At 43.0% G+C, this 15,119-nt stretch overlaps 1 pseudogene; it reads right to left on the minus strand.

Moving 5' to 3' along the window:
• Window positions 1-2,850: 2,850 nt before the first annotated feature.
• On the minus strand, window positions 2,851-6,346 carry LOC109678710 (galectin-10-like; annotated as a pseudogene).
• Between the last annotated feature and the right edge of the window lie 8,773 nt (window positions 6,347-15,119).

The following is a 15,119-nucleotide window of genomic DNA, read 5'->3' on the forward strand; positions in this document are numbered from 1 at the left end:
ATGCAAGCTGCCCCTCACCCTGACTGAATGGGTTTCAGGTGGGGCAAGTGACCTTGGAGCAGGAAGAGCAAAGATTTACCTGAACAAGTAAGCAAGCAGTTTTTGAGACTTGGGCACCTGGTAATCACATGAATTTGCTCATCTAAGAAGAACCGCCTTTTGTTTTAAACAGGAATTTATTTGGTTAAGTGACATCTCCCAAGACACATAGGATACAATTTGGGGGAAGTTAAGCTGACATCTGTACAATGATAATATACTATGCATGAACCCATTTGACAGAAAAGACCTGACGATTTGATTCTTACATCCTTACCATCAGCCCGACTCCCGGGTCCACTGTTTGTTGTGTCATCTCCCAGAGGCAGGTGAGTCACAAGCCTGACTATCAAGCAGCAGCTTGAAGAGGGATGGCAAACCCCACCGAGGAGAAAGAGGCCTGTGGTTCATCCCCTTCAGTGCAGTGCTGCTGGATGTGTCTCCTGGATAGCTTGATGCCTTATTTTGTATCCTGCAACTTTACTGGATTCATTTATTAATCTAGCAGCTTTTTGTGGACACTTTGGATGTGTCACATACTGGATCATATCATTTGCAAGTAAAGAGAGGTTTCCTTATTCCTTTTTCTTGGATGCATGTTCTTTCTTTTTCTTGTCTGATTGCTGTTACTAGTATCTATTTGTTCTGTGATGTAGGGAGACCCACATGTGTCTAGCCCTCCACCTTGAGAGCTAGGTGTTTTGTATACAGACTCTCAGGTAAGAGCTGTGAACACTGGGACACAATTCAGGACAGCTTCCGGGAGTAATCAATGAACCTGTTCTTTTGTTTTGTTTGGTTTTATTTGTTGTTTGGCTGGTTGGTTTTGCTTACAGTACTTGGGACTGAATTCAGGACTTTGCACTTTCTAGGGTTGCCCTCTATCACTTGAACCAAACCACAGCCCTTTTGGCTTAGTGTATTTTTTCAGGTAGGGTCTCCTGCTTTTGCCCAGGGCCTGCCTTGGACTGAGATTCTTCTAACTCTGCCTCCCCCATGGCTGGTCCACAATCAGGTGCCCACACACCAAACCCTTTGGACCTGTGTTTATTCCCTGGTGAGGCAGGGTAGAAAGCTTGGGAAGTAGCCCACACCTGCTTAGGACCTCAGAGGTCTACAGTCTGGTCTATGCCGAGGTATCTCCATAACGTTTGTAAATTAGGAACTCGGACATGGACATTAGTGAGGAAAAGTGTGGTAAAAACCCTCCACTGGAGAAACTCAAAGCTCTGAATTTTAAACCATTATTTGTCCTGATCTTGGGGAGGAGCCCCAAGAAGTGCTTACAAAACTGACCCTATAAAACTGCCCTTATAAATCCCCTTTAAAACTGCTACTTTCTTCCACAGTCATGGGATGCTGGTGTATGTCTTCTGCCTTCCATTCCTGGAAAAAGGAAAATGAAGAGGCCACCACGGGAACCTTAGAGGTGGGGCTGAGACACCAATGCTCCTTCCTCAAAGAGAAGCTGTGCTCTGGGATCCTTCCTGACCCTATTGCAGGGCCCAGGACGAGATGGTGCCTCAGTTTCCCACCCTGTGCTGTGGGGTTGTTTCCTCATCTGTGCAGGCACAGGAGCCCCTCAATGCATACTCATCTTCTCCCGGAGACAACCGATTACCACGTAGATTCAGACCTATGTGCAAGAGGAGAGGTGGGGCGTCCTCCCCACCTGCCCTGCTTACGACATCCAGCTGATGATGTCACTCTGCTGTGTCTTTTTCTACTGGCATTTCAGTGTGGGGAATCTCAAGCAAAACACGGAAAGCACAGCAACAAAGAAAGGCGGGTTGATTTATTTTGCTTTACAGGAAAGATAAATCCCTGAGTTCTGTTTTGAGTAGACTGGACTCAACCCATGATGGTCTTTGGAAATGTCCACCCACTGGACAGGATTTGAGTCACAGGTGTCTGCCAGGGCCTGTGAGCCCATCAGAGGCCTCACGTGCTAGTCAGGCGCTCTACCACTTGAGCCACTCTGTCACCCAACAATTGATAACATCTTGCAATTCTTTTTGAAAGAGAAAAAAGCGAGTCACAATTCTTTGTGGTCATTGATTGAACTCCTGTCTTTCTCTATGGCTGCTGCTTCTTCTTCTCCTCCTCCTTCTCCTAGCTCTCCTCCTCCCACTCCTCCTCTACCTTTTTCTTTGTTTTATCTTCTTCCTCTTTGTGTTCCTCTTCTTTCCCCTTCTCTTTTATCTTGTTTTTTGGAGACAGGATCTTTCTATGTATCCCAAGGTGACCTGAAACTCATGATTCTGCTTTCTCAGCCTCCTTAGTGCTGGGATTGCAGGCATGAACCACTACGCCTTTCAACAATTACAAACGCTAACTATTCATCTCCTTTCTTCAACTACTCCAGCCAGGTCTCTTGGTGACACACATGAACATCCTCCAGATGAGTGTACTGATGAATTTCATGACTTTCCCCAAACTTCAACTAGAGCTCTGTGGCTGTGGATAGTTGTCTAATATTTCAGTTCAGTCATCTGAAACTGGGTAAGGATTTTGGCTGAGAGCATCTGGCATGTGATAAGTCCTATATAAGGATGTCCTTGCTATGTTCAGGCAGTTCAGTGAGCTTGTCACTCACTCCTTGTGTCACAGAAAGATTTTTCCTCTTTGATTACTTAATCACCCCCATGGAACTCCCACAGGCATCTTGGTGATGGCACTTACTTTATTCCCCTCAAAAGCAAAAACAAAATCTTGTGAAGTTTGGTAGAGGTTTAATTGTAATGAACATGTGTAGCAGGGGTGAGGAGGAACCCTTTGGTTAGAGGCTCTGGGAATCCCATGGTCGTCTAGAGCGAGGGTGTCCTCACAGAGGGGAGAGTGGTCACTTTATCTAGACGACATCCACGGAGGTCAGGCGGATGTCTCTCCACACCTGAACCATCTGCACAGAGCTTGGCTGGATTCGATGGGCAAAGCTGTCATAGTATTGCCTGTTTATTATGACCTATACAAGGGAAAATGGGTCACAATAATTTTTCTAAGATATAGCTTTTATAAAATTACTTATATTTTAAATTTTTGTTTATTTATTTATTTTGAGACTGGGTGTATCTATAGGCTGTAGCCCAGCCTGACCTCCAAATCTCAATTCTGCTTCAACCTCCACAGTGCTGGGTTACAGAAATAAGCCACCATACTGAACCCTATGTATTTATTTTAAATGACAAGTAGTGCCTAGACATGTTTACTGGCTAAAGGGTGACATTACAATACATATACAGAATGTGTAATGAGCAGGTAGGTTAATTGGTACATTCATCACCTCCAACATTTTCATTCCTTTGTGTTGGACACATTCAAATTCTCATTCCTGCTTTGTAATGTACAATCCATGGTTGCCAGCCACAGTCTTCAAACCATGCCGTAACAATAGAAGTCATTCCTCTTCTACTTGCACTCCTTTATGCATTAGCCATTTCTTTCTGTCCAGCCCCCTTATACTTTTCCTAGGCTCTTGAAATCACTATTCAACCTTTCTTTCATCCCTAAGATTTATTTATTTATTCATTTTTTGGGTGGCACTGAGGTTTGAACTCAGGGCCTCAGGCATCCTAGGCACACACTCTACCACTTGAGCTACTCCACCAGCTCCCCCTTGTATGTTGGATGGTTTTGTAAGATAGGTTTTATGAAGTATTTGTCTGGGGCTGGCTTCTAACTGTGATCCTCCTGATTGGCTATGATTACAGATGTGATCCACCAGTACCTGGCAAGATTTGTTCTTTGACAACAAAAATCTCTAGCTCCCAAGGTGTAATGTGAAGAGAAATTTATACTATCATTTATTTTAAAAATGAAAACATATAAATATTTATGTTATTTATTTTTATATGTATTTATACACACAGCAGTTGCATAAGTACAGGTTATTTCTAGAAGAAGGTAAATCAGCCAAAATTAGTTGTTATTGGGAAGGGGATTGACGTTCAGAGGTGAAAGGAAGGCTTAAGTCTGGGCTGATTAAGATAATTTTTCAAATGCATTTTTAATTATTCAGATACTCGGATATTCATTTGACAGCATAAGAAGAAAGAAGAGCTGTGGGTGAAGATGGAAGAAATTTTTGACCTTAGGCCAAGTTGCCTGTGAGCTGACCTTGACCTTGACCCTGTTCAGATTTGGGGAAAGAAGTGAGGATGGTGATGAGCAAAAGGTGCTCTGGAACTAAAAGACAGTACTTTTGGAAGATGGACTCCACAGGGCTTTGTTGCCAGGCCAGGTGAGCAGTGTCCTCCTTTGGAATCCCATAGATGCTGATTAGGGGCCATTCCCAGTGTCACTCACCTGATGCTCATTGTGAAGCTACATGATGCCAGGTCAAATGGCTTGCCATCCTCAAAGGGCATTGTGGAAGATTTCACCTCACTGCCCCATCCTCCATTCTGATGAGTGTTCATGACCACAGAACACCCAAAGTAGACTTGGAAATGGAAGGCGATGTCAGACTTCTCATCGTGGCTGATATGGAAATCCACTTGCAATTAGGGGTCATTTCTGCAGGGCAAATAACATGATGTGTTGGCAGGACCCTTTGTTGTGGCCACACACACATTAGATACAAAAACAAATCCCTCCTAAGTTACTCTTCACAGTGCAAGGAAGGCCTTCCTGGGTGATACTATAGTCTTTGTCCAATGAGGCAGGGCAGTGAGATGTTCTGTCCCTTACTTAGCCCAAGACTAAAACTGAGCATCAGTCATTGATTGACAGGTGATCCATCCCCTGAAAAGTCCATGCCCCTTGATAGAGACCACTGCCCCAACCCATGGAGTGACCTCTTCTCCCTGTCTTTCAGATCTCCCAACAGACCATGTTTAGTGCCTGGTGGTGTCTGACAGGCACCATTTTGCAGATGAAACACTCCAATGTCACTGAGACAGAGGCTGCCCCAAAGCACACTATACCCCACCCATGTATAGAAAGAGCTCACACAAAAGGAATGGAGGGTGTCCCTCTGATTATCACTGCAGAACCAATGGACACGGCCACTTTCTGTGTGTATGGCACTTGCTGTGGGGATGAAGGGTGGTTAAGGGGGCCAGCTAGTCAACAGGTCACTTCCTATGACAGTTTCCAGTGGTGTGGCAACTTAGAGATTGAAGGACAGGCTCTGAGGACCATGTTCTACTTGCCCGGTCCAAAGCCAGGTCCCTGTGTACTTGACAAGACAGAAGGGCTGTAGAAGAGTCAGGCTAACTGGATTCAAATCCTGATTCTGACCCCCACTTGCAGTGGGATTAGAGATATATTACCTGACCACTGCCTGACTCAGTTTACAGAATGATCACTAGAAATTCCAACTTCATAGAGGACAGAGAAGGTAATAGATATAAGACCTTAATCCTAATCTTAGGTGTCTATGTGGGGTTAGCTATCAGAAGGGGAGAGCCCTTTCTGCATGGTCACTGCTAGGAGACATGAGGCAGGGTACATGTGGCCCGAGCCCATTATGCACAGACCCAGACTAAAGCTCCAGCACACTGTGTGAGCTCATCATCCCCAACCATTCTCCAGAGGAGACATTAAGGCCACATTCATTCTGCTCTTGTCAGTGCTTAGAGATGGGTCCTCATGTAAGCCCAGTCCTTAAGTCTCCCAACATTCTGCCAGTGACACATGGACAGATCTACAGATATTAAACAGTGTCATTGCTGTGGAAGGGAAGAACATTCACATGAAGATATGGTGACATTTACACTCCCTGTTCAATATCCGGCCATGTTCTTTCTCCCTCTCCCTCTCCCTCTGTTCTCTCTCCTCCTTCCTTTCCCTCTCCTCCTTTTTTCTCTCCACCTCCTCCAGCACACAGTGTAGTTCACTGGCACCTCAGTGGCACACTCCTGCTCAATTAGATATGCACTATTGTTCAGTCGTGGCCCAAGGTCAGTGCAGTCCCTTTTCAACTCTCCTGTTTTTCTGCCATTGCTGTGTCTCTCTTGTGGCTCTTTGACACTGGGTCTATTCTTCTGGGTCTCCAGGAGCTGCACCATATAAAGGATCCCTGGTAGCCCCGCCCTCTTGCTTCTCACCTATTTCCAAGCCCCTCCCAGCAGGGTGAGAAAGAATGGGGTGTCAGAATCAGACTGTCCTAATCCTGCTTCCTGTGCTGACTCAGACTGTGATGCACAGAATAGTTACTGATGAAGAAGGAGGTGCATGAGAAACAGGGAAGCAGGGAGGAGTGAGTGGGTCTAAAATCCACCGTGAGATGACTGTTCCTGCTCACAGGGCAGCTCCAGTGGTCACCATGGACACAGTCTTCTAGGTAAGGCAGCAGTGTCCACATGGGGCGATCCACCAGCCAGCTTTGCTGTTCCTGGAATCCAAGGTGAGGTCAGCGCCTTCACCAGAACAGTACTGAGTCTTTACACTAAAAGAGAAAAGCAGCTACTCATCACGATAGATTTCAAAACATAGTTAATGGCCATGAAATGTGGCCAGGACTTATGGACTATCTTCATGCAACTGGTCTGTGGGTTTTTTGTTGTTATTTTCTTTTTTAAAAAGTCTTAAAATTTAATCGGTGCTTACTTTTATATGGTCCATCCATATCAGTGTTTTTCAAAATTAGTACAAATTATTAGCAGTATTTGTTTTACTTTTATGAGGATATATTTTTTGTACAAAGGGGATTCATTGTGACAATTCCAAATAGGCTCCTATTGTACATTGTACATTGTTTAACTCACCATCTCACCCATCTGCCTCTACTCACTGCACTTAAATCAATTGTAAGAGGTTTCTTTGTTCTATTTCAGATATGTCCTCCCACCATATTTTCTCACCGTAATCTCCTTCATTCACCTTCTGTTAGTTACTTTTTAAAGTTTTACCTCAACCATTTAAAATTGTCAGCACTGTTTTCTTGTTGTAGTTTTGTTTTTGTTTTGCTATATGATGTGCTCATGAGAAGTGTATAGGTCAAGGACAGGTCATTCCACCAGGGAGGCCATGCTGTCCCCCACGTCCCTTAACCTATTCAGCAGGATGGACCAATGACTTACTAATGTGGGGCACAAAGGGCCATCTTTCCACAAGAAAGGACCAGCTCCGTGTGTCCTTCCAGTCTCTGTGGTTCTCTCTGTGGTCAGACTAAAGGTCATCATGCTTCAAATTCAGCTCTCCCCTTCTTCCCCCTTGCTGTCTCCTCATGTCCTTCTCCTGGCAGCTTCCTTCAGTAAATCAATTCCACACTATCAATATCTCAAGTTGTGCTTCTCAGGAATCCTTCTATGATAATCTCTATCTCAGGGTGTGTTTCTCAGGAATCTGTTCTATGATTCTTCTTTTGGAAAGAACTCATTTACTTCTGATCACCCTCTGTGTTATTCCAGGCCACTACTGTATGAAAAATCTTTTCAGACCACGGCATCACTTTTAAGTTTCCAGGCTCAATCCTGTGTTGTATTTGTCTTCAGAATTGCACAGAGGGAGGCTCGCAGGAAAGAAACTCTTAGTAGACCATTTGCTATTACTATTAGACTTAACATGTGAGAATACGGTTTTGGATCTAGTTCCTGCTCTAGACCCCAGTAGAACAGACCAAACAAAAATGGAGTCACTCATGCCAACTGCCTCATAATCAGCTCTAACTCTCCCCATTGGTCTGTTTCCTTGTTGCCCCTTGTAGCTTCTGTAGCCATGGCCAGGTAGGAGCACTTATCTTACCTTGTAGCATGGAGGCTGCCCCATCCACAAATTGCAAATAGAGCCAATTAGATCTCTGGTTAAATGTGTTATAATTTCTTCTTTTGACTTTAGTTTGCTATAAATTGCTAACTCACACTGATTTTCACTACACACGATTCATGGAATTCTTTCTCCTAAAGTACATTCCTAAGAGTGGGAAATTAAGAACTTCCATTAATTAATTAAGAATTAATTTTTTTGCAGTACTGGAATTGAAACTCAGTGCCTCGTGCTTGCTAGGCAGGCACTGTACCTCTTTACCCAACTTTCAGTCCTTTTTCTTAGTGTGGGGTATTTTTGATATAGAATCTTGGTTTTTTTGCCTGGGCTGGTCTTGATCCTAGATGATCTGCTCTCTTCTTCTCAAGTAGCTAGTGTTACACTGCCAAACTGAGAATTAATTTTAATTTTTTAGTAGGACCAAGGCTTGACACCAGGGCTTTGAACGTGCTATGCAAGCATTTGTGCATGCTGTCTACATCTGCAGGCCTCAGTTTTGGGAGCCAGAGTCTCATTAGGTAGCCCAGGTTGGCCTTGAATTAATAATCCTTTTTTTCCCTCAGCCTTCTAAGTGCTGGGATTACAGTGTTGGCCACCACTTTTTAAATATATGCTGATATGTGTAGCATGCACCTGTGTTGCGGGAGTTTGCTGGCTGAGATACGGGACTCTTGAGGCCATTAGCAAGAAGCAACATTTTATTGTGCCAGCACAGACTCAGCAGACTCATGTCCAAACGCTGAGCCCTGAGAACAAAGGGGTTTCACCTTATGTACCCTTGCAAGCAGGTTACAGAAGCAAAAAGCAAGGTCTAGTCCATAGATGGTTATATATAATTTTAGTGGCTACTTTATCCCAATGTTATGTGACTTTCCTGTCCCTAGTGCTACATGACCTTCCTCATGTTCAGATTTCTCAGGTTTTATCTCTCTGCTATGCTGTCCCTACCTCCCTGCTTCTTTCTCAGGACTCAGGCCTAGACTGTTTTCTTCTGATCCTCCTCCCTGCTACATTTGACCCACTTATGGTCAAAGAGCATCATCTTTATTTGGGGTTTGTATTTTTATAGTATTATTACATGTGTGGCTGTTTTTATTTCTGTAACAGCATTTATAATAGTCTTGATAAGCCACAGCTCCAGGGGAACCAGGCTGGCCAATATTAAGCATGCCCCTGGGATAAGGCCCAGTGCCCCTATCAGGGTTTTGAATCCCCCTAAAGCAGAAAACCATCCTCCAGACAGGTCATGGGATCCCATTCTCTCCAGGCCTGGACAGGGACATGGACAAGCTTTTTCATTCTGTCTGTGATCTCTTTTACAACCTTTTAAAATCATTAATTTGTAAGCAGCAGTTGTTTGGGTTATATTTTCTTACAAATTTCTTTTTCAGAAGGAAATAGTCTAAATCCAAGCAGTTCTGATAGATGGTATTGCTCATCTTACTGCTTTGTTTTGTCAGAAAATTGATGGCGCTTGCAGTTTAATTAGTTATAATTTCAACAATGGCCTGCAGCCTGAGGATGTGATTGAGCATATATAGACTCAGCCAGTGAGAGGAGCAAGTTTTTAGCTTTGGCAGAGATGGAAAATTCCTTCCGCATTTCCTCATAAAAGGAGTGAAAAACTTGGTATGAGGAACTGTCTTGGGTAACAGTTTCTAATTTGAGGTGTATCAGACTCTCAGGGTGAAGACCCTTTTTATCTATTTTTCTATCAATTACTTTTGCCTGTGTTTAACTAGATGGCTTATGCACAGTGAAATTTACAAGCTTACAGGTACCACTGGTGTAGTTAGGGGCAGCTTTCCCCTTGTGAAGGAGGGCTGCATATTTTGTCCTTTGTTAAACCAGATCAGTAGTAATAAATAGTAATTATGCATCCTGCCCAAAAGAGATAGAAGAGAGCTATAAAAACCTTTCACTATGAGATCAATCAGCGGGGGCAGTTTCTGCCAAGCCTATGGTGAAGAATGGGGTGAGAACTACAGCAGCAGATACAGACAAGGGGTGACAATGCATTACAGTGACATAACTGGGGTGAAAAACAGCCCCAAGCTTCTGCTGTGTGTACACTAGTCAGCTTTCCGGGGAAAGGGGTGGTGGTGACTAGAGCAGGGCTGTCATCCCGTTGTTCTTGGTGCCCCATTGTTTCCTGGGAAGCAGAGACCTATTGAGGGAGGATGCTCAGGTTCTGGAGGGTGCACCAACCTTTTGGAACAGTTTTTTTTAACCAGCAACAGTCAAAGTTGCTCCTTTTTTTCTTTCACCTTTTTAGGTAGGTTCTCCCTGTTTTTGCTCCCTAGAAGTAAAGGTGCCAGCAAGTTCACTATTTCTGGCATATTTTAATAATCCTATATTGTTTTCTATTTAGTTTTTATTTTTAAGACTTAAAAACTCAACTGAACAAGTACATTAAACCTTTCATCCTTTTCTGTCTCCAAACATTTCATGACATTTTATTTTTTCTCTCTTTTTTCCTTCTCTCTCTCTCTTCACTTTATCTGTGAAGACGTCATCCCAATTTTGTTCTCATTCTTCCATTTTTCCCTCTCTACATTCACAAGCCTTCTGCAACTTTCCTTTTCTTTCAAGTCTAACTAGATTTTATGTATCAGTGCAAGTCCATCCTTCATGTGCTAATTTTTGTAAGAGCTCAGTTAGTTCTGAGCCTCAGTCCTCCTTCAGGATGCCCATTTTAGGTGAAGATGTACAAACTGTGGCACCAAAACTACCCATCAAGACTGAAAGACTCTGATTTCTCCTCAGTCTGCCCAATAAATTGCTACCTGAATTTAACTAAACAACAGAGTCTGATTTTTGAAGACCAATTTTAGCCTCTTGGCTTTCCCAATTTCCTGAGTGTTAGGTTTTTTTTTTTTTTACAATTACTCTGTAAACTTTATAAACTTCATTAACCACAGTTTTATCTACTGACCCTTCCAGGGGCCATCCTACACCAAAAGCAGGCCAATCTATTTCACAAAGGACCTTTAGCTTGTTATGAGTTAACGCCATAAGTCCAGTACATTAAATCCCTTTTCAAAGTTATCAATCATAACACTCCAAGAAAGTGTTTTTATTCTGATTTCCACCCATCTCCTCTCATTACCACACTGCCAGACAGACACAGAGTGGGAGGGAACTACTCACTCATTTCACAGCTGGGCTGTGTCTCATCTCACAGTTTCATATAATGTCACACAGCATAGTACTTCTACCCTGCTCCCTGAAACTGACAGACATGGCTTCACCCCAAAAAGGTGGTTACTAGGGTGTCTCATTGGGAGGTGATCAGTCTCCCCTTCTACCTCCTTGGACAGGCCTGAATTTGCACCTGGGTTCATACCAGTCTGATGAGCAGTACTCCCCTCCTCCCACTGGTTCCTGTGCCTCACTGGGTTCCGTTGTGCATCCAAGGCCCTCACTCCGACTCACCAGGAGGACAAATCCTCCTCCAGATCAAGCTGTCCATTGGCGCCTGGTGGGATCTCCTACTGGTGATCCAGGAGGATGCATCCCAGTGACAAGAGAGGTGATTATTCACCATCTCTGCAATCCTGGATGAGCCCAAAAGCAACGTTGTGAGAGGATGCTAGCTGAGATATGGAACTCTGAGGAAATTATAAAGAAGCAATGCTTTTTCATACCAGCACAGCCCAGTGGACTCAGTCCAAAGGGTGAGCCCTGAGAACAAAGGGGTCTCACCTTATATATCCTTGCAAGCAGGTTACAGAAGCAAAAAGCAAGTTCTAATCTATATATGGTAATATTTAATTTTATTGGATACTTTATCTTAGTGCTACATAACTTTCCCCTCTCTAGTGCTATGTGACCTTCTTCATGTTCAAATTTCTCAGGTTTTATCTCTCTGCTATGCCATCCCTACCTCCCTGCTACTTTCTCAGGACTCAGCCCCTAGTTTTTTTTCTTCTGATCTTCTCCCTGCTACACCTGGACATTAGGCAAAAATTTCCTCAGATGCTAAGTATTCATCAATCCTCCACCTTACTCAATATAAACATATGGCCACTCTTTTTTTGTCTGTTTTCTTGTTTTTTTTTTTTGAGGTACTGGGGTTTGACTCAGGGCTTACTGCTTGAGCCACTCCACAAGCCCATTTTTCTGATGGGTTTTTTTAAGGTAAGAGCTGTGAACTATTTCTCCCTGGCTGCGTTTTTTAACACATCCAGGCTTTAATCTTTCTGATCTCTGCCTTCTGAGTAGCTAAGATTACAAGCATGAGTCACAAGCACACAGCTGTTTGTATGTGTTGAGACAGCTGCCCCATCCATGAATTGCAAATAGAGCCAACCAGATCTCCAGTGAAATGTGTCATAATTCCTGTTTTGACTTAAGTTTTCTGTAAATTGATAACTCACACTTATTTTCACTACATACAATTCATGGAATACTTTCTCCTAAAGTACATTCATAAGAATGTAAAATTAAATATTTTCATTAATTAAGAATTAATTTTTTTACAGCACTGGGGTTTAGAACTCAGTGCCTCATGCTTGCAAGACAGGCACTGTACCACTTTAGCCAATTTTCAGCATTTTGTTTGGTGTTGGGTATTTTTGAGATAAAGTCATGTTTTTTTGCCTGGTCTCATCTTGAACCTAGAACCTCTTGCTCTCTTCTTCTCATGTATCTAGGATTACACTGCCTTACTAAAAAGTAATTTTAATTTTAATTTTTTTCAGTGCCAGGAATTGAATCCAGGGGTTTGCACATGCTATGCAAGCATCTGTGCATACTGTCTATATCCCACAGGCCTCAGTTTTTGGAGACAGAGTCTCATTAGGTAGCCCAGGTTGGCCTTGAGTTCACAGTCCTCTTGTCTCAGCCTTCTAAGTGTTAAGATTACAACATGGGCTGCCACTTTTTAAATATATGCTGACACATGTAGCATACACCTAGGCATTAGCAAAAATTTCCTCAGACACTTAGATTTCATCAATCCTCCACCTTACCTACTTAAACATTTGGCCACTCTGTTTTTTTTTACAGTACTGTGACTTGAACTTAGAGCCTACACCTAGAGCCAATCCTCCAGCCCTTTTTTATGGGTTTTTTGAGATAGGGTCTCGTGAACTATTTTGCCTTAGGTGCTTCAAACCAATATCCTGGTCTCTACCTCCTGAGTAGCTGGAAATACAGGCACGAGTCACTGGTGCCTAGATGTTTGTATGTTTTGAGACAGGGTGTGCCTATGCAGCCCACACTGGCCTCGAACTTACTATGTAACTGTGTATTGAACTTCAGATCTTCTTACCTCAGCCTCCTGAGGGCTGGAATTACAGGCATGTACTACTGTGCTCGACTTCCATATTGCCACTTTTTACATAGGACAATAGTAGGGGTGGGACTTCTAAGAATGTGGAGGTAGCTGACAGTTCTAAATTGAAAAGCAATGACATTCTTTAAGAAGACCAATTTGGAGAAAGACCTGGCTTAACCAGAATCTGTGACTTCATAAACCTGCAGTACTTAAGGTGTGCAAGATATGATACAAGTCTCAAGTTCAAGGGTGGGCTGATAACACTTAGGCTGCTGCCATTAAGAGTGGAAGCTCTTCACTCAGGCTGACTGTGTTCCAAGCCTGATTAGGTCGCACCAAGCTCCTGTGAAATGATAAAATGCTTATTGTGTCTGTGCTCTAATGTCCTTGACTGTAAAATGGATATAATAGTGGGACATGCATTCCAGCCTTTCTGTGATAACTAATGAAATAAATATGACCAGCATCTCAGCCTTGAAATCCCACCTTACACGCAGCAAATACCCAATAAATCTTAATTGTAAATATAGATGGATGTGCCCATTACACACATCTTGGCTGTTTCCATTACTTGGTTATTGTGAATAGTGCTGCAATAAACATGGGTGTGCAGGTGCCTCTGGAGTAACCAACCTGTGTCACATTCTTTTGGGTATATCCCCAAGAGTGGTATTGCTGGATCATGTGAAAATACCTCAGTTCTTGAGTGGCAAGACATGAATTGAAGCAAGATGTAAAAAAAAAAGTAGAAGTAATAGTAAGGTTTATTAAGGAAAAGAATTTAGTATAACAGGATTAGAGTGGAGAGAAATGGAGAAACATTTCCTACCTCCCATACTTGAAATGGGAGTAGATACTCAAAATGGTGGCCCCATCTCTCAATTTTGTACTTTCAGGTTGCTGGGGGAATACACCTTGGTCAAACACAGTGGATGTGGGTGGCTGAGATGGCTACTGAAATCGGGATGTGTCATGTCATGCAGGCCCACCCAAATCACAGGGACAAAAGTGTGCTTTAGGACTTTAGCTTGCTAGACATGATATTCTCTACCCAGGGCTGTAGAGTAGCTTAAGTGGTAGAGCACCTGTCTAACTGTTGTGGGAGTTTGTTTGCTGACATATGGAACTCCTGAGGCAATTAGCAGGAAGCAACATTTTATTGTGCCAGCACAGAGTCAGTGAACTCATGTCCAAAGGCTGAGCCCTGAGAACAAAGGGGTCTCACCTTTCAACCTTGCAAGCAGGTTAAAGAAGCAAAAGGCAAGATCTAATCCATATATGGTTATATTTAGTCTTATTGGCTACTTTACCCTAGTGCTATGACTTTCCCCTCCATGGTGCTGCGTGACCTTCCTCATGTTCAGATTTCTCAGGTTTTATCTCTCTGCTATGCCGTCACTACCTCCCTGCTACTTTCTCAGGACTCAGGCCTAGACTGTTTTCTTCTGATCTCCTCCCTGCTACATTATTCCCCCCTTTGATGCTCAGACCCACTTAGGGTCAAAGAGCATCATCTTAACTTAGGGGTTTATATTTTTATAACATCATTACATGTAAGGCCATTTGTCACCTTTTTCTAAAGCCCAGTGGTTTCCCATGTTGGTCCCCCCACAAACATAGCATGATGTGACATTTAGTGTCTGGGCTATAGACCCAGCCAGTGAGAGGAACAAGTTTTCAGTTTTGGCAGAGATGGAAAATTCATTTTTCATCTTCTTATAAAAGGAGTGAAAAACTTGGTATGAACTCCTGGGGATATACCCAAAAGACTGTGACACAGGTTACTCCAGAGGCACCTGCACACCCATGTTTATTGCAGCACTATTCACAATAGCCAAGTTATGGAAACAGCCAAGATGCCCCATTACTGATGAATGGATCAAGAAAATGTGGTATTTATACACAATGGAATTTTATGCAGCCATGAAGAAGAACGAAATGTTACCATTCGCTGGTAAATGGATGGAATTGGAGAACATCATTCTGAGTGAGGTTAGCCTGGCCCAAAAGACCAAAAATCATATATTCTCCCTCATATGTGGACATTAGATCAAGGGCAAACACAACAAGGGGATTGAACTTTGATCAC

The sequence above is a fragment of the Castor canadensis genome, chromosome 16 (genome assembly GCF_047511655.1).
Source record: "Castor canadensis chromosome 16, mCasCan1.hap1v2, whole genome shotgun sequence".
In the NCBI taxonomy this organism is placed as follows: Eukaryota; Metazoa; Chordata; class Mammalia; order Rodentia; family Castoridae; genus Castor; species Castor canadensis.